Genomic DNA, 21,412 nt, shown 5'->3' with positions numbered 1-21,412 from the left:
AGGACGCCAAGCACAGTTAGTGAGCAAACAGCCAGCTCTGGTGGCATGCCTGAGAGGGAACGATGATGAATGAGTCACAAGCCATCTACCATTCACTAGTGTTCAGCAACCTGCTTGAGACTGGTTCATTTTAGGCCACTGCAGCTTGTGTGGAGAAGATTTTTTGCTGATGCATAAAAGTAGCATTAGACTTAAACAGAAAGTGTTATGACAACTGATGCTTTTTGGAATAAGCTTTTTTTAATGTCTGCATAGGTTAATGCTAGTTATAATGAAAGGCTTATGTAGGTGTTGTGTAGCTTGATGAATGGTGGATTTCAGTAAAGTGTTTCTGACACTTTTAAATGGTTTATTCACTGTGCATTAATGATCTGTATTAATATATAATTGAAGATCTGTGATGTGAAAAATCATTAATGAATTATGCACTAGACCCTGTAAAGTAAATGATTGAGCGTGCAATGTTATCTAAATGTAAAAACTGTCTTCCTTAAAATAAAGCTTTACCCATATATTATGTCTCAGTAAGAGTAGACATAGTATATGTTTTCATACATTGGCAAACATGTAAATGTTTTCATGTTGTCATGAAGTCTATGAGGTGATCCAAGAAATAATTCAAGTTGGCTGAACATTTGACAGGGCACACGTGAATTTGCTTGGCATCAGAATTAGGCCTCATCTGCCTTTGCCTGGTTTATTTTGATCTTTCCACATCATAATGAAGTTGGACCTAGTGAACAAGAGCCTTGCCGAACAGATTATACAGTATGAGTGAAAAGCCAGGAACCACCCAAATATCTGAGAGATGTATCATTTTAGATTGATCTCATCATTACCATTATGTATTAGAGCACACTGTCAAACTCAACTACTAAAAGGGTGACATTAAAAAACCTCAGCAAAGCTGTGGGCCAGCTGTGTTTTTATTTCATTTTTACTTGACATTTTGCCATGACCTGAACGTGCCGTTGCTTATTCAAAATATGCCAAAACTGCAACAGCAAAATAGACATTGAATACTTATTCAAAATAATTCTAAATAAAAAAGAAACTGTTTTAGGATTTTTTTTAAAACTGCCTATTTGCTTGAACTAGACACCAGGCATCTTTTCTTTTAGTGTAACCACTGGCCTATAGACTGTTGTTGGGGAAAGAGAGTCAGAACGCACACTGTGCTGCAGTGCATGCTGGGGACTGTAGTGCATCTCAGGGTGAAATGGGCTAACAAGAATAGAAAATTAAAATGCGGGCTGAATAGTAGTGTGTCATGGGCGTGACTTGGCCCGTGGGCCTTGTGTTTGACATATGAGTATTACAGCAATACTAATATACAGCACGTCATAAGCATACGTAAACCCATGAGATCAATCTAACACTGAGCATTTTACAAGTATTTGGGTTGTTCCTGACTTGTCCCTCATGCTGTGTGCTGGCAATCACAGCAACAACAAATAATATTGCCGAGTTTATAGTATTTGCAGTGATATATGATAATGTTAAACTCTGAAGTAGAAATCTGCCTCAGTGTTGTCCCACAATGTCATCTCCTAACGGACTGCATCAACCAAATCAATTTCATGCTGCGGCAGTGTTCATCAAAAGTGTCTCTGCTCAAACATGGGGGAAACATTATTGTGCCAGTACGTCCTTTTTCACGGCTCTAAGCAAGCTGTAATATGACTGAATACATAAAGATGAGCCATAATGTGGTGTATGCCTCATTTGCGTAGCCAAACTACAAGGTTGAACTTGCTTACTTTGAAACTTCACAAAGCAAACAAACAGGCTATTTCTCTGTCTAGCTAAGTGCTGCTGACTCTGCTAATGTCACAAATAAAAACATTTTATTTCTTATATGTTAGTGATTGATTAAAGAGGTTTTATCTGCAAATTAGGTATACCTGAGTAGTTCCAAGAAATTCAGCTCTGCAGTCTGGAGTTTGAAAAGTTCATACTTTTCCATATTTAACATAATAAACAAAGGGCACATTGAGGTATGTCCTCAAGGGGCTCACATTGTCCTTTTGATGCTGTTTTTTTTAGGCTAATTTTGACTGCTTTTAGGTTTTATTACAAAAACATCTTGCTAACAAGCATGTTTCAACTGAAAGGATGTTTCCCAAGGCACAATAAAACAGCCAAGGTCCTTTCCAAAAAAACAGCAGCAGAGCCTTTGGTGTTACAATTTGCCTTTGACTGACTTTTTAATTTTGTATGTGCTTTTAACTGTGAGCTAGAAGGTAAATTAGTGTGATGCTATGACCAGCACCAGCTCTTCTAGCATCTTCCATGTGAATGATGACTCAGCTACACATGGGAATCTTTCTTGCTTACAGCAGCAAAGAAGAGTGCAGTAAACAGTAGACTCCAACATATTTATCTGTACCATGTTTTTGTCGCTATTTGTGAGAGATCTTCAAGGGTTTTTTATTTTTGCTATCCAATAAATACTATCCATGGCTAACTTGCTCCAGGGCAGGTTAAGTTTGAGAATACAGATCATAAATAACTCTTGAACCAGTCAGAGTCAAGCTTCTGACTTATCAGGGATGATCTGTTTTGGGTCACTTTTTTCATGACATTTGTGGTTTTAGTCATATGGAAAAGATACTGCATGTTTATTGCTAAAATGAAGCAGTTGTTACTCCAATAAGCACTAAGACTGTGGCAGTGGAGGCAGCGTTGTATTTCTTTTTCCTGCCTTGAAAAATAAGCCGGCTACTGTTAATGGTTCAAGTGATTGGTTGTTCACCATAAACATAACACTTTAATGTGCAGGCACACAAGGATTAACCATAGGCTGAGAATCTAAGCATGGGTTAACAGAGAAAGATGGTAATCACTTTCTTAAAAGTTAGCTGTGGCTGTGTTTGTTTGGTTATGTGAAGCTTGTCAACAACCCTGTCTAAGTTGAACATGCTTTGTGAGACAAGCCCTAGGTTTTTTGTTGGTATGCATGATAGATTTATTATTATTATTATTAATTTTTTAAATGATAATTAATGAGGCATTGTCAGCATTTTTTCATTGCTGTCCATTATGGATCTTCTAAGTTCGAGAAATCTGCAGAAACACTCATGGCCAGATGTACATACAAGTGCAGATGCAACTCAAATGTGCCTTGATGTTACTGCAATATGCATAAACAATGCACCCACATTAACTTTTCCCAATTTTCTCCCGAATTTAGTCATTTCCAATTCCACCACCTAGTTAAGACTCCCCCAGTTACATGATACTATCAGCGCTAGGAGGGCAAAAGCCAGCACAGGCTTCCTCTGAGACCTGTGGAGCACCACTGGATCTTTTCTAAATGCCGCTAACACAACGTCCTTGGACAGCTGAATGGGTTTGGAGGAAAGCACCAACCGGCAGTTCTGTTACATCAGCTAACAGACGCCTGCGCTAACTAGCATCACGCTGGGTGATGGGAGAGATGGGGGGGCATCCTTCCCACCCAGAGAGAGCGAGGCCAATTGTGCTCTCTTGGGCTCTCGGCCACGGACGGCTGTAGTATCACCAGGGATCGAACTTGCAATAACATTTGATTTATTAAGACAGCAGCTTGTCATGCAAACTATGAGCAGCCCCACCCACTAACAGCTTGCTTGTGAGGAGCAGAGTTTAAAAGGCACTGTAAAATAATATAGTTAAAATAGTGGTGTTCTGATGGAAAAATTCTTCTAGCATGTGTTCAATGCTTGTGCCTCCGTCTAACTGCTGTGTTTGCTGCTGTTGTTAAAGGAAGTCTATAACGTCTTTTGAGACCATAACACGGATTTACACCTGGTTTTAAAAGGTGGAGGATGCAAAAATGGTCGCTGTGAGTTGTTCAAACATTAGTAATATGTATTTAACTGCATGTGTAAATATCTCTGCCCACTTTTGTTGTGACCCTCCTGTGTTTTGCATGCCCCTCCCTCGAATGCACATGCATGAGGAAGAGAAATATTTTTTGCATGCACATGCCTCATATACTGCATGTTTAGGTTTGTGTGCCAGTCTTATATATAACATATGGGCAGAATGCCTCCACTTTGCACCAGAAACTGGCACAAAAGGCTTAGTACCTCAAGCCCTGAGTGTGAAGTACAAAACAACAATGAAAAAATGTTTGCACACAAAAGAACTACCACTTGGCTCAACATTTATGTTAAGAAAAATCTGCTAAACACAACTCTTCTGGTTCTGTCTCTTCATCCCTTCTCTTCCTCTGACTCCGGATCAGCAGTAATTGGTAGCATGGCCTAATTAGAGCTAGTCATGTTCGTCTGGGAGCTGCTACTGCTGCAGCTGGGTGGCAAATTGACACATAATCCCAACCACGGCGGGCTTCGATCCGTGCTAGCGACTGTCTCCATTCTCTTTTGGGAGGGGAGGGGAAGTAGTCGAAGTGTGTGTGTGCGTGTGTGTGTGAGGAAGAAAAGGGTGCATAGGGGACGTCCAAGCCCAGCCTAATCACCCAGCCTCAGTGGATTCTGCTCTGTCTTACTCCACATTTGTTCTCCTTGTGTTGCTGAGAAGTCCCCTAATTGCACTCTGGCTGCATCTCCTCTCTCTGTCTTTCCCTTTTTTGTTCTACTTAAGCCACCACATGACTTCAGAGTGAAGCCCTGTTACCACTGAGCTAATGAATATGCAGTTCCAATCGCATTATTCTGGCCTACAAAAACAGCATAACCACTGCTTCATAGCCTTACAGTGGTCAGCACAATCCCTCTGTGTATATATATATATACACATGAATTAATGTGGTGATACCGCATCATTCCTGGAGGTCATGTAAGAGTGACTATGGGATTACCACAGAGTTAATCCTCTGTTTTGACACTTTCCAAGAGGCAGTGAGCCCTCATCTGGGCTTCCCACAAGCATGTGCAATTGTCCTGCTCTCATGAAGGTGACATTGGACCTGTCACTAACATGCCTACCTACGTGTTGTAGTGGAGGATACGTTATTTTCCTCATTATTCTGACGGCACATGAGCTTTAGAGGTATAAAAGTGCGGAAGCCACAAGCTCTGAGGTTTGAACTTTAAATAGTCGGTCTGACAGTCTGAGCAAGCAGCACTGAGGGGCAGAATCAGATCAAGGCCAAATTAAATTGAGTCTCAGTTTCAAAGTATCCATGTGCTGTTTCTCCTAAATGAAAATGGAAAAAAGATTCTTGATTATTGAACACCCAGGCAGACAACATCAGCCAACAGACGGTGACTCACCTCCTGCCCTAATAGTATGAAATGGCCTGAGTCTAATTGTTGCTGTGCTGATTTGATTACCTGTTAGAGGATTTGGCTCTACTAATAACTGAGGAGAAATTTTCTCCACATTATTATCTATCTTCTCTCTGGGAAGTCTGCTTAACCTCTTAATTTACGGGCTTTTTATTATGTGCTAAATCTTAAGACCTATTATTCAGCAACCACAATTGATCATTTAGTAATTACCATGAAACTGACATGTTATGTAGTTATAAGATTGAGGAATTGAAGTGTGTGCTCATATACAAGCTGTTGGGTTTAAGAGGGTAAAGGGCAGATTTACTGTTTTCCTCCATCGCAAACCCTATTTTGGCAGTTGCGATTTACTAAACAAGTGCAACTGCCATTTAGCACACATAATAATAGTTGCTGCTCTTTTGCACTTTTGCCTCAGTGCATGTGCAGTTTCCCTCTCAAAGCGTAAAATACTAGAAGATTCCTATAACGAAGCACCTACTCCCATTTTACATGACTACAACAGTAAATACTGACTGTGTGTTATTTACCGCCAGCGTAAAACTTGTCTTCCTTTGGTGCCAGCGTGGCTGTCATTGTTTGCTCTGAGACAGCAAAAAGAGAGTTTATCAAACATATTTATTTATTTTCGATGGAAAAAAACACTTATAAATGCCATATCACTTCCATCTGATTAAGGAAATTGAAAAAGAAATCAAATTGTTTTCGAAAAAGATATCAAATCATTTTAAAAGAGCAATGTTATTTGCTTTTCAGCAATTTTATTTCCTGAACTAATTAGTTATTTCCTTTTAACTAACGTTTTGACACCTTTTCCAAATGACTATTAATTGGCACATATTGAAACTATTTTGGCTGCACAATCCCTGCACTGTTAAAAATGAAAGTCAGCTCAAATTGAAATCATATGGTAACTATTTACACTGCTTTTCTTTAGTTAAGTCAACTTAGAGACACCAGAGTTCACCCAGTCAGAAGTTGAAAAGTAATGTTGTATCAGTCTAGTGTGGTCCAGGAATTCATCACAACATCAGGAGACTGTGAGTTTAAACCCCAGTGATCCCACAGTTTCCACATCTGGAAGCCCAAGAGAGGAAATGCATGATGGAATTGTGTGATATAAAGAGTCCCAGCTAAAAAAAACTAATTCTGCATTTTTTACCTAACTACAAACTAGAAATGAGATTTAGGAGAACTTTTGACTAAACTAAGAAGTTTGAGTGGGTGAACTCCGGTGTCCTCAAGTTGAGTTAAGTTATAATTTCATAAATTTCTGTTAAGCTAACTTCTCATTTACAGTGTGCATTACTAAAGCTACCCTGCAGAAATGACACAGCTTTTGATGCACTTTACATGGTTAATATGATATGCTCACCACAAGTTCAAAATCATACTGTTCTCAATCAACCAGCATACACTTAAAATTGTAAAATTGCTGACATAATATTTCAAAACACTGATATATTTCCTCAAAATTATGTCAAGGGGATTATAATGCACTGGTCATATGTTAATTACAACTTGCACCTGTGTTCATTTACATGGAAGTTCTCATAAGATAACCTCCTAAAAGTGATAGTTCTTTAACTCTTAGAATCCCAGAGTAATTTTTCATAGTTTTTTGTTCTTTGGTCAATTACTATTACAATAACTATTATAAGGTATTTACATGGGAAAGTCACACATGCCAAATGGTGTTATTTTCAGGAGACCCTAGGCTACTCAGATATGCCGTTATTTGACATGTAAATGCTAACAGAATTTTGATATCTGTATGAATTTGGCTAATTTTTGATAAAAATGTACTTGGCGCCTGCAAAATATTGCACATTTTTGCTTATATGGATCTTGAAAACAAGTGGCACCTCAGATACCTTTTCAGAAATTGTTAGTCTGGAGTGTCTGTGAGCTAAAAATGTTAGAATTTTGATGGTGATTAATTCTATTGGTTATTATTGAGTAAAAATATTAGCATAAGGCAGCCATGTTTTTTTACTGATTTTTTTTGTCCTCTTGGTTTCATGCTGACTGCTAGAACTCTGACATGCAACAAGACAGGCTTTATTTTTAATTTTAAATTGAGTTGTATGTTACTGTCAGCTGCTTTTAATACTTAAAATCAATGTCAATTGATAAATATTAGAGATAAATAAGAGATAAAAATATAAAGGATAAAATATAAATGAGAGATATTGATCACATTTTTTTGTTATTTATCTGTTAAAATATGTTTTAGTGTCTGCTTTGTTGATTTTGAAGGAAAGATTAAAGTGCACTTAGTCTTGTGGATTGGAAAACAACCTATGTTCTGTTACTCCGCTCCTCCCCACTCTCTTAGCAGAAACAGAGCAGAAGCACATGGAGATCATATGGCCTCACATTTCTCATGGTGTAACTGTGCTATTATGTGTAAATTTCTGATTATCAGCAGTAAACTCAGAGTCAGGAGACAGGAGGAGAAGTTCCAGACCAAACATGTGCAGTGAAGCATTCAAATCAGGCATTTAAATTGACATTAATGCGGGATTTAAACAGCGTTTTTTTGAAGCTGGATTGCTGTCTGATGGTTGGTCACAGGTGGATGAAATCACTCTAATTAGCGAGGGCAGGGTCTGCTGAGTGCTGTGATTTGTGAATCATGCAGCTATTTTAACCCTTTGTCTGGCTATAAAGGCCAAAAGCAGAGCGCTAATATCAGGAATTTGAGTGATTTTTCAACTAGGATTACTTGCTGATGCTGATGTCACAGCTCGATGATGTCACGCTAGCTAGTGAAGGCCAGGTCTGCTGAGTTTTCTGATATGCGTATCATGTGTATCATGTCTGTAGCTTAAACCGTTCTGAAGACTGGCTTGAAGGTAGCTATGCACTTTGCAAAATGTGGGCTTCGGGTTTAGTGAGTTGAAGAACCATTTTTGTAAATGAAATATTTGAGTATGAAGAATCTTTTAAAAGTTTTCCAAATAAACCAAATAAGTTTGTTCTCCCAACAGGCTCCAAATAATGTGAAAATTCAGTTTTCTCTTTTCCAAAAACTATATGCTCAAGACAAGAACCATTTCGAAACTTTTATTTTTAAGAGTGCAGCACAACAAATAAGAAAAAACAGCAGTCAGCGCAGAACATCTGATTCAGAATTTATTCTGAATCAGAGATTAATGAACCTCTAAAAAGATAATTTCCTTATCCAAAATCAGTAATCAGTAATTTGCACACAGTATAACTGTATATAGGACTGAAAATGATGGGATTTAGACTCTCAGGTCAGTAGCAATGTGGATTGCCAATGCACTGATACTACTGGGATTAATATATGGACTTCACTGCATCAGTTAAGAATGACATACATCAATATTATAGTAGAAGAGAGAGCATTAAAGTGCAGGAAGCTTAGCCTGGCTGCTGAAGTCTTAATCATGCAGCTTTCAGGTTGTGCCGGGCCTCGTTCCTCGTAGGACACAATGATATGTCACATAAAAGAACTTGGAAGAGAAGAATACATTATTGTCTTACCAAGATTATGTGGGCTTGTATTTGCTCAAGATATGGCAGTCAGCAAGACCATAAATCTAGGTCACTGATCACATAATACACATATCTGGAAGGAAGTAAGCCTTGCCAGTTGTCTCAATTCTACAAAAAAAAGTCTCCAGAATGCTTTAAGAATGTTTTACGCATTGTCTGCTTTACTACATATTTTTCCTCTACTAAAATATTCAGCAGTATTTTTTAGCAGCAGTATGTGGTGCCAAGTCCACAATCAAATTGTATGAAGAGAACTGTTCTTTATAGGATGTTTTTAGCTTGGAATATGCTCTCTATTGACATCAAAAAGATTCTAAGTAGATTTTCCTTTAAAAAGCTATTCAAATAATATTTGATGAATATTAGATTTATTCCTGAGTTTTGTTTGTTTTTGTCTTGTTTAAGGTACAGGATGATTGTAAAGATGTTTGCTTTATTTTTATTGTAATTGCTTTTGTGTGGAACCCAGGAAGACTAGCAACCACTTTGTGGAAGCTAATTGGGATATACATAAAGAATAATAATATAGTATTTTTTAGCAGCCTTTAAAACAGACAATAAGAAAAAAAGTGGAAAACATATTTGACAGAAAATTTCAAAAGAGCATCATCATCACTAAATTTAATGTATTTTTTTTCAGTATTTAGTGTGCCCACCCTTTATTACAACTTCCATTCCTGTCAGGAGGCTTCCTTTCAGTCTTTTAAAGAAATCTGCCAGGATATTTTTTCACACCTCCAAAGTTCAGTTTTAGAAGTTGCGTTTTCTGCTTCTCACCAATAAAAAAGTAACCCTTGAATCACATTCAGTAATGTTGAGGTCAATCCACTGTTCTGGGAACACCAGCAGCTTCTTTTTATCTCTAAGACATTTACTTCTAATCTACAATTTTAGTGTAATGCTACATATATATATTATATCGCTGCTGTTGGAACAAAACCTTGTATCTCCTTTTTTGTCATTTTTCAGTAATTTGAAAATGTCTGTTGCCCTTTACATTGTGTGTAAATTTCATGATAAATGGATCAAAAGAATTTACCCAAAATGACTTGGAAAAAAGTCTGGTTCCACTGACTTGCATTAAAAGTAAAGTATGTTTTTTTCCTTCTCCTATAAAGTTATCACTTTGGAGATACAAGGTTTTGTTCTGACAACAGTCTGATATATATATATATATATATACACACCAATCAGGCATAACATTATGAGCACCTCCTTGTTTCTACACTCATTGTCCATTTTGTCAGCTCCACTTAATATATAAGTGCACTTTGTAGTTCTACAATTACAGACTGTAGTCCATCTGTTTCTCTGCATGTTAGCCCCCTTTTACCTTGTTCTTCAGTTGTCAGGACCCCCATGGACCCTCAGTGAGCCGGTACTATTTGGGTGGTGGATCATTCTCAGCACTGCAGTAACACTGACGTGGTGGTTGTGTGTTGGTGTGTGTTGCGCTGGTCTGAGTGGATCAGACACAGCAGTGCTGCTGGAGTTTTTGAACACCTTAGTGTCACTGCTGGACTGAGAATAGTCCACCAATCAAAAATATCCAGCCAACAGCGTCCTGTGGGCAGCGTCCTGTGACCACTGATGAAGGACTAGAGGATGACCAACACAAATTGTGCAGCAGCAGATGAGCTATCGTCTCTAACTTTACATCTACATGGTAGACTGACAAGGTAGGAGTGTCTAATTGAGTGGACAGTGAGTGGACACAGTGTTTAAAAACTCTAGCAGCACTGCTGTGTCTGATCCACTCAGACCAGCGCAACACACACTAACACACCACCATCACGTCAGCGTTACTGCAATGCTGAGAATGACCCACTACCCAAATAGTACCTGCTCTGTGGTGGTCCATGGGGGTCCTGACAACTGAAGAACAGGGTAAAAGGGGGCTAACAAAGTATGCAGAGAAACAGATGAACTACAGTCTCTAACTGTAGAACTACAAAGTTCTTATATATTAAGTGGAGCTGACAAAATGGACAATGAGTGTAGAAACAAGGAGGTGGTCATAATGTTATGCCTGATTGGTGTATATATATGTTATATATGTGTATATGTTATATATTAGTGGTTTCTGGCCTTTTCTAACTCGCGGCCCACACAACTAACCATGAAAGCTTCTGAGGCACACAAGATTTAACTGACCAGAACATTTATCCAGACTAGAACATTGATTCAGTATTCAATGTAGCATATCAATTTTGTGTGATTTTATAATACAATGCAAAATAGACAGTAAAAAATGAACATCTTCATCACAGGTGCTGTTAGCATCTCAAAATCAGCAGGTACTGGCTCAAACTGAGTTCCACTTAATGCATGTTTTGTGAGGAGCAGTTGAGATCTTTGTCACCTAAAGAAATTCTTTGTGTTTGTTTTTGTTGTGGTGCGATATGACTACTCACTTCTGTATTTTCTTCAGTTCAAGTTCCACTTGAAAGTGGCTCAGGCTTTGGGATCTTTCTTTTTGAAATACCCTGTTTGTAACCAATTATCCATTATGAAGTTCATTCAAACAAAAACAGAAACATGTTACATTGACTTGCACTGAAAATATAAACATAATGCACTGGGATGCTGTTCCCAAGTCAGTATGCACAGCGTGTTTGTAAGGCAAAATAAAAGCAGCCATGAAAGTTCACAATCGATATTAAAAGTGGTTGGTCTTTCTCTGGTTTCCTCGGAGCTTGGTGGCACTTTTTTGAATATCAAGTCTATTCTGTGTATTTAATGTTATTTGATTCGAGGTAAAGTCAAGTTTACAACAAACAACAAAGCTTTCAGCTAATGTGTCCTTGTATTATTTTCATTCAGAAAATGTAGTTGACAAACATTTACTGGTTCATTAAAAATCTATGAATGTAAAATCATCTTTGGATATTTTCAGATAGGTGCAAATGCACCATTTCACAAAAAAGGGAAAAAAACAGACAAACAAGTAGGGTTCCCCAGTTATATCTGGCCATTTCCATCCCTGCTATTGCAAAAAGTAGGCATTGCTTTGCTCTGCAATCAAAGATTACTAGCTACTGAGCAAGTCATATAAACCCTATAATCTAAATCTAAACCCTTTTACATTACTAGTTACATGACAACTCCTCAAATGCAAATAGGTTCTTATTTTACTCCAAAATGAATTGCACCTAAACAAACATCAAGATATCCCATCTAGCAGTAAGTTAACTGAGTAACAAGCATCAGTTATTTTCAGGTTAGTTATACTGGCCGGTCTTTACATGGAGCTTGCTTCATCATTATGTTTGCTTTTCCTTGTTGGCTAGTGCAGTTGAAGAGTAACCAGCTTGCTCATTATCTATTGGGTAGGTACTTAAAGCATTGATGCCACAGAAGTGGAGTCCTGTTTCTGTGGCATCAGTGTTGATACCTTTGTCTGTTAATACATTTGTACATATAGATAATTATATGGCTTAAACGGCTTCTTGACAGCTACACATCCTTTCAGACCCATAGCGTTGTGTTGTCTTTTCACATTGAAAGACGGACAGAAACACAGGTAGATTTGATTCATCTCTCAAAGGGTCCTGTTTATCTGTTTTGGTGGTCTACCAGGTCTTGCACGATTGTTCGGAGTGTCATTTTCTCTAAATTACAGGAAACTCCAGTGTGCCAATAGATATCCTATATCTAATCTCCTCAGAAATATCTCCTGAAAAAATCAATTACTTTATTTATTTATGTATTTAATGGCTGTTTTGACTGAAATTAAATAAACAAACTGTGGACACTTTTGCAAATTACTGTACATATGTAAATGTATACATTTGAAGAAACAATTCTACCAGCTAATCTAAAACCTGTCACTACAGCCTGCCTCAATTAAGGGTGCAGGAACAGTGGAAGGTAAGAATTTTAGAATATGCAGGTCTCTGACCTGATCTTTTTACCTAGCGCACCACATGTGGATTTGAACCTTTGACCCTGTGTTTTTGTATGTGAGACACCCCACTGCTTTCACACATTAAAGCCTATTTAAATAGGCTGTTTAAATGGAATGGCTGTAATTGCTATTGGGCTTTTATTTAGACTCCAGAGAACCACACAGATCTTCAGTAGGCATCAAAATGCATTATTAACTATTGCAAGTGTGTGGTTTGAGTGTACCTGGACAGAGAGCTGAGATCAGATGTATAATAAATTGTACTGTTGATCAGGCAAGTGAAAAGAAACAGTTGTAGGACTCCAACTATGTCCAGCTATTCATGCTATAAATCCTGTGTAGATTTCATACACACCACATCTGAAGAATATGATGCATTTTTAAGATGTGAAACTTCATTCCTATCTAAAGTATTGAGAAAGTGAAAAAAGTCATTTGTGCTGTGCACTTAAATAAAGTAGATTAATATGAAAAAAAATGAATATGGAGTAATAATACCTTTTATAACCTCATAAAGAACGTGACCTTTTAGCTCTGGGTATTTTGCAGCATCTGCTTTGTTGATTCGGAATTATAGCACTGTCTGTTTTCAGATATTACATTCTAGATGTGAGCATATGGACAAAATAATGAAAGTAAATTAAAGTAGAATGGAAAGTTCATTTTTTGCCTGCATACAATCTACATTAGGGTTCCAATTCACTGACCACATTAACAGTAACAAATCTTTTTCTGAAATCTTTTGCCAAGTCTTTTCTACAGTCCCTTCCAGGCTGTTTGTTTTGAGAGGCTTTTGAAGTCAGTCAAAAGAAATTAAGAAAATTGTCTTGAAAGGTTTAAATGAACACCTTAAAATTCCAGGCTTATTACAAACGAAGGCATATTATTCAGTAAATACAAGGATTTCAATACAAACTGGTTGAGATAGGTTATGTTATACAAGTCTTTAATAAAAGTTTGGGCCCGCTAGTGAGCACTGGCCATTTAAGGGGTACAACAAACTTGTCTTGGAAAGTCCAAAACGTTCCCCCAAAACCTTCCTTTGGTTTTAGGGTTTTGCCTTGTTCATGTGTAATGTTCCATCAAATGATTATTTTTTAGTTAGGTACATCAAGCATTAATGCTATAGAAATGGCATCCTGTTTCTACATTTACACGTATAGATAATTATACAGCCACATATTATTTCTCTTTTCACATATTCTTTTTGTTGTCAAAATTTATTTATTTTATTATTATTTTTGATTCATTTTTTGTCACTCTTTGCAGTCATGTTTCTGAAGCTTTCTAAAAATATGTTTCATTGTTCAGTAATGTTATATTTTACTAGACTAGACTAGACTAGATTAAACCAGAGGCCTGGTGGACTAAAACTGGCTTATTCTATTGCCCTGGTCATTACATTTTTGTGCATTACTGAAGCTAGAGCTAGAGCTGTAGCAATGTGGGAACACCTTCTTGTTAGAAAATAAATAGAAATAGCACATATTAAAAAAAAAACAAAACAAAACAACAAATACTGTGCAAGTATTACAAATATTCTAAAAGAAAATACTACATATGGACTGGATATGCTGGATATCCTGTCCAGGATGTTTCCTGCCTTTTCGCCCAATGACCGCCGGGACCCCCCGCGACCCAGAAGGATAAGCGGTTTAGAAAATGTGTGTGTGTGTGTGTGTGTGTGTGTGTCATTGTGCTCATTTAACTATTTCCAAACATTGTTCCAAACCATTTCCAAATATACATGCATAGACAGATTAAGGTTAGCTGAAAATCTGAGTGTGCTGATATGTGGGTAGGCACCAGAATACCCACTAAGAATACCCTTGTGCCCATCATTTAATTCTTATTTGAAAGAGCTTGAGTATACAGCAAAATTAACAATGTTCACTTTCCTATTCCGATACATACGGAGTGCACTGTATCACAGCATGCTATCATAAAGTCAACATGTCGTCAACGTGTCTGCTGAGAAGAAGCAGAAATCAGGAGGAGAAAGAATGAGCCATGCGGCCCAAAAAGCTTTTTTCTGTTTCAGCTGACTGAGCCACATAATGGAAATCTAGGCCTTGATGAATGGCCAGAAGGCAGTGGAGCAAACCATAGTAGAATAAACTGTAGGCTGCAGGCGCTACCAAAAAGCTAACAAATAAACTGCAAAGCGCTCAGAGGGAAAAGGTCTCATCTCAATTCATTACCCACTGATATCACCTCCCATTTTCAATCTGGGCTGATGTGCAGTCTTTATCCACTATATTAAAGTTTACAGCAGAGCTCAAAGGAATGATTTTTTTGTGCGTGTGTGTGTGTGTTTGAGTGAGAGTGTGTGTACGTGTGTGTCAAGCAGGATGTCTTCAGGTGTCATGGTAGAGACAGCACGGCTCTTGACCAAGCCTGTAGTGATTCCCAGAGGCTGCTGAAGATTCAGATAACAAAATGCACCTTCTAAGGGTGAGGCAATATCTAAGTGAAACTTTTTAATATCAGTAGAATGCAGACCTTAGCACGGCTTTAAATAAATCCATCAACTTATATCCAGTATGACTTCTTCATAGATCTACTGATAGCCCTTGAGAACGAAAGTCAACTGAACAAGTGTTTTTTTTTCTACTAACCACTTATGAGTGAAGCCAGAGGAATGAAAAGCATGCTTATCTGATCAGTTCCCTTTTCATGCTAGCTGCAAGGCTCCAAGCCAGCAGAAGATTAAATGGGATCTAATGTGAGAGGTAATATTTGTAATTCTATGTGATTGGTATGTCTGTCAGCCTTCTTTTTTGGGGAAAGGAAAATTAAAGTTCAGTATTTGTGAAGTGCCCTCATGCTGGGGAAGAGAGGGAAGATTAATTATCTTACAGGCAAGGTTTCATTTTGGTATTAATGTACACACACACACACACACACACACACACACACACACACACATAACACATTTTTTTTTATACCTTGTCTGGTCTTGGTGTCATGTACATGTCCTTCTAAGATACAAGGTTTTGTTCCAACACTGATACATATAAAGACTGGTGGAACAAAATGTAACAGAAGGAAAAAAAAAAACATTCTTAATGTCTTAAACATCTTAACTTGCTTTTAATGCAAGTAAATGTATCAAGAAATTTTGTACCATTTCTGTTTGTCCATTTATCATTAATCAATGTTAAGGGCAGCTGGCATTTTCAAATGGTGTAAAAAATATGGTGTACAAAAAGTGTAATAAAACATGCAGGTATCTCATTAGCGAATCATGTGGCAGCAGTGCAGTGCATTAAAGCAGTGCAGTGATTTTGACCGTGGCATGATTGTTGGCGCCAGACATGAGTATTTGAGTATATGTAAGTATTTCTATAACTGCTGATCTCCAGTATCTAGAGTTTACTTGGACTGGTGCAATAAAGAAAAAACATCCAGTGAGCAGCAGTTCTGTGGAAGGAAACGCCTTGTTGTTGAAAGAGGTCAATAAAGAATGGTCAGACTGGATCAAGCTGACAGAAAGGCTACAGTAATTTGGATAACCACTCTGTACACTTGTGGTGAGCAGAAAAGAATCTCAGAATGCACAACAGCAGAAGACCACATTGGATTCCACTTCTGTCAGCCAGGAACAGAAAGCAGAGGTTGAAAACTGGGAAAATATAGCCTGGTCTGATGAATCTCGATTTCTACTAAGGCATACAAATGGTATGGTCAGAATCTGGCACAAACAGCTTGAATCCATGGACTGGATTCAAGCTGCCAACAGTCCAGGCTGGTGGAGGTGGTGTAATGATGTGGGTAATGTTTTCTTGGTGCACTTTGAGCCTTTTAATACCAATCAATCATTGCTTGAATCGCTTACGTGTTGTTGCTGACCATGCACATCCCTTCATGGCCACAGTTTATCATGTTCTAATGGTTACTTCCAGCATAATAATGCAGCATGTCACAAAGCAAAAGTTTGTTTGGTTTGGTTGGTTTCATTAACACAACAATGAGTTCTGTGTTCTTTAGTAGCAGCACAATTGGAAGCATGAAAGCGCACCTGAAAAACTGCATGATGCAATCATGTCAGCATGGACAAGAATGTCTAAGGCATGTTTCCAACATCTTGTGGAATCCATGCCTGAAAGATTGAGGCCGTTTTGAGAGCAAAAGGAGGCCTTACCCAGTATTAGTATGGTGTTCCTAAAAAAGTGCTTGGTGAGTGTATATTATGGTACATAACAGGGGAGTATATACAGTACACATTGTATGTAATGAGGTGCTTAATCCTTGTCCTGGAGAATTATCACATCGGACTCTAATATGTCAGATGACCCTGAAGACCTTAAATAACTGGATCAGTCAGGAGCTAAACTCTGCAGGATGGTAGATTTCCAGGATTGAGAACCTCTTGTGTGTACCTACCTACAGTACTGTGCAGAAAATGCAACCAACTTCTAAAGTTGAACATTGAAGGTGTGAAAAAATATCCCGACAGTTTTTTCACAGTTTAGAAACTGAAAGCAAATATTGCACATTCTTAAAAAGAATGAAAGCTTTAAAAAGGCAAAGGGTATACTCTCTAAATACTGTTTTTATTTAGTTGTTTATTTTTTGTGAAGTATGCTTTCTGCTTTTTTTTCTAATAAATAACTTGTACTCAGTGCCCATTTTGACTGAAAATTAAATAAATGAAGGATGTACTCTGACAGTTTGACCATGACCTTTATCTCCGTAACTAAAAAGAAATGCTTTGCGCTTTTAGCTTTTTATATTATATAAGAAAATGAGTTGATTTTTTTTTTAAAAAGTCAGGACCATTTTGTTGGACCAATGCAGGCTAGCCCAGGACATTTTATTTATGAAAACAATCACACACATATACAAACAAAATACAACCACATACATACATGTACACACATGCACACAGTCAATGGTCAAACTCAGTTTATTAGGTTGAAAGAATGTCCAATTCATGACAGACTACTTTCCGAAATATCATATCGTCAAGACATTCCAAGCATTTTCAGCAAAGAACTAATTCTTTTTACAAATGGACATAGCTCCTACTCACATAATAATAAAGACCTCAACAGATTTTTGACACAGTTTAGAGAGAGGGCAGTGTCCTGCTGATATATCAGAACAGTGTGGTCTATAAAAAAAATACCTAACACTGATGCCTAATACAAGTTCAGCAGCAGTAGAGAAAAACTACAGCACAGAAAGGAACATAGCCGACCGACCGCAGCGCAAAGTTGACAAGCTAATTATTAATCACTGCAAATGCAGCAACATGACACTTTTTAATTAATTGGCTGGCTATGTGTGGCCTATTTGCCAACATGTTTGGGGAACGAGTCTTCCAGTGTGGGAAAGGATGTGTTATATTTAATTAGGACTGGAGGCTTCTCTTAGCGCAGGCCCGGAGTGGGAAGACAGGGGCTAGCGTCCTCCCCAGGGACATCGAGATGCCATAATTTTTCAGGTCACATACGCAGACAATTGCAAATGTCTAGCTAAATTGGTAAGCTCATCTAGAACAACCACTGGGCTATTTCGTCCTGCGACGGCGCTACGGTAGCACGTTTCTCATTTTTCACAAGCAAGGTGTCTGCATTAGAATTTAATTAAAGCTGTGTCTTCCCTCATTCTCAGCCTCAGCAGTGACAAAGGAAGAGATTCGTCCTGAGTTTGTGCCAGTAAAGCTTGATGTTAATTATTGTCAACGAGCAAAGAATCTGCAATTACTTAATTTAATCTTGCAGCTTGATTTTTTTTTTACCCTATAAAATATGTAGTCTTTATGTTTGGCTAGGCCTTGCCTGCGTGAGTACTTTGTACTATAGACTGTAGTGTAGGTACAGTTGTTTCAAAATGCAGCTTCTAGGAGAAAAGAAGGGAACACATCACCCCATTCTTAAATCCCTACACTGGCTATCAGTATGTTACAGAATAGACGTTAAGGTACTATCACCGGCCTATAAATCACTTAATGGTGCAGGACAAGCGTATTTATCTGATATTCTTCAGTGATATGAGCCGAGCAGAAATCGATCATTAGGAACTAGTCAGTTAGTCCTGCCTAAGGTAAAGATTAAACATGGAGAAGCAGCGTTTAGCTATTATGCTGCTCTTCAGTGGAACCAACATTAGAATAGCCCTGACACTAGACACTTTAAAATCCAGGCTTAAAATGTCTCAGTTTGAGCAGCTTTCAGCTCAGTTTAAAACACTGTTAGCTCTACTGCACTTCTCTCCTGTAATGGCACCTTATTAACCTAGATTAATTTTTAATTTGATTTTTAATTTAGTGTTTAATTCCTCTCTGTATATCTATTGTTTTGATCATGTTATGCTATGTTAGGCTAAATGTTATGCAAACAAAATCTACTGTTAACCAACCTCATTGTATTTTTAAAGAATTGATTATAGTGGTTATTATAAATAATAAATTATTCAGAGGCCACTCTGCTTCACATTGTGATAACAACACCCCTTAACTGTGTAAAATCACTGTAATGCACAGCCTTTTCTGGTTTATTGCTTTATTTTAGCCTTTACTTTGGGTGAGGCCAAGATGACATTTGTTTTAAAACATAGCCTCTAGGCTTGCAATAGTCTACATCTAGGCCAGAAATCTACACTTCAGTCCTCAATGACCTCCAGCCAGTCCTCTTTTGTTCTGTTCCAGCTCCGAGCACAGCTTGTGTAGGTAATGAACCTTGTTTAACTGGCTAAGCTGTGTGGGAAGTGGAATAGAACAAAAAGTGGATTGACTGAGGGTCCTGAGAAACTGGACTTAACACTTGTTTATTTTTAGTCTGGTAATCATTTGTTTGTTTGCTTACTTATTTGACATTGCTATTGTGGTGTTGGTCATTCTGACTTAATAGGCTCTCATACTGGCGAATTTAAATGAATAAATGAACTCATATGAAAGGTCATCAAAGGTCAGCTCCTTCAATTCCCAGGCTTATTACAACCTAGAGGCTTATCATTCTTCAACTACACAGACAACTATGGAAACTGGAGTATTCTTAAGTTATTCTCATGGAAGCCTGAATCCACTGCTCTCGGACAGTTAAGGGTTTAAGAATAGGGTTGGCAGTGAAGTTAAAGGTCCTTCTTTATAGAAAAGCCAACAATTTTCTTTAAATTCTGCACCCTGATTTAAAACCTAGTTTCTCTAGTGCTTCACAGAGTTTTTTGTTGCTACATTTTGCAGCCATTTTAAAGGTGCTGAAAGTGAACGCGGCTCTCACCAGCTTTCACAGCAGATTACGGTTAAGATGGATTTTGTATATGATCATCATAGATCACACAGGCACAATGGCAGGATACTGCAATAAGATCATAACTTGAAGAAAAACACTTCACACATAATATCGTGGTGCCTGTTCTGTTTACTATCTCCCACTTTGTGACAGCCGTTTGAAATTCAATTTGAGCAGATATGAGAAAATCCATAGGTAATTATATAAAAGCCAAGACTCCATTACTGTTGCTTATGACTACTGTAGAATAAATCAATTCAACTTAATGACTTGTCAAAAATGTGCTTGATTCATCTCAGCTTGACAGTGCCCACAAGTTCAGAGCATCAAAGCAATCACCCATCTTCTTTTAACCTACCTGAGGCTTTAATTAAACATTCATAAGACACAAAGCACCCCTCCATGTGAGGGAACATGCAGAAAGTATCAAATAATTGAGAATCATATATAATGGAATTTACTATCCCCCATAAAATGTTACATTTTATTATTAAATAACTCAGTGTATAGACCTCCCCAAAAATAAAATGTATCTCCAAAGTAGTAACTTTACAGGAAAAGGCAAAAATGTTCATAACTTTTAATGCAAGTTAATGTAAAAAGATCCTATTTCAAGTAATTTTGGAACATTTCTACTGATCCATTCATAATGAAATTTCTACATAATATAAAGCGCAGCTGCTATGTTCAAATGACATAGAAAAAATGTAAAAAAATGGTAATATTTTTTTTGGACAGCGGTAGTATGTTGAATATGATAAATATGTCCTTTCTGAGTCACTGTGCAGCTGGAAGTGGTCTCATCTGATGTTGCACATCAAAAGTTCAGTGCTTTTCAATACTTGAAGGTGGTAAATATTTCACTGAATTTAACTGAATATTTTCAATTCTTTATTTAAATAGTCTAATACTACACTGACATTGTATTCTGTCTATAGGCAAATCTGTGCATACTAATTTGACCCGAATGGGCAGAGATGTGCTCATTAGCATTTCTAAATACAGGTGAAAAGAATGTGACCTCATTATCCTAGAAACAACATAAGCTACAGTCTATTATGTATTAAACACAGTGTAATGCATGTTAGGCTATTTTATATGCCCCCATCTCACTGTTAATATTCTCTTTAGAATATGACAGGCTGCTAAAGATACACAGTGATTGACAGTGGCATAGCTTTGGTAATGTAAACTACTTTATGGCAGCAGGGCTGTTCTTTTTCAAAGCTTTTATTTTCTGCCAGAAGTTGGACGTTGAATCTGTGAGAGATATGGCTTTATACAGGTAAATTTAAGTTCAGCTGGGAATGATTACAGTAACTGCGGTGGCAAGTGTTAGTGTTTAATGGAAGTAGGAACTTAGACAGTTATGCAAGCACTGTTAGCATTTGCTAGTTAATAGTACTGAGGCTATGTGGCTTTGATGGATGACAAATCATTTGAGCAACATTATCATTTGTTGGCTAGATTAGATTAGCTAACAAATTATGCAGAAAGAGCTC

At 37.6% G+C, this 21,412-nt stretch overlaps 1 protein-coding gene across 3 annotated transcripts in view; it reads right to left on the bottom strand.

Annotated features, from left to right (window-relative positions):
• Positions 1-21,412, bottom strand: part of cadm2b (cell adhesion molecule 2b) — a 228,500-nt gene that overhangs the window by 54,118 nt on the left and 152,970 nt on the right. The window lies entirely within an intron of this gene.

This window comes from Colossoma macropomum, unplaced genomic scaffold (assembly GCF_904425465.1).
Source record: "Colossoma macropomum unplaced genomic scaffold, Colossoma_macropomum, whole genome shotgun sequence".
NCBI classification, from domain to species: Eukaryota; Metazoa; Chordata; class Actinopteri; order Characiformes; family Serrasalmidae; genus Colossoma; species Colossoma macropomum.
The sequence above is the reverse complement of the archived record's forward strand: the minus strand, read 5'-3'. Positions and strand labels throughout refer to the sequence as shown.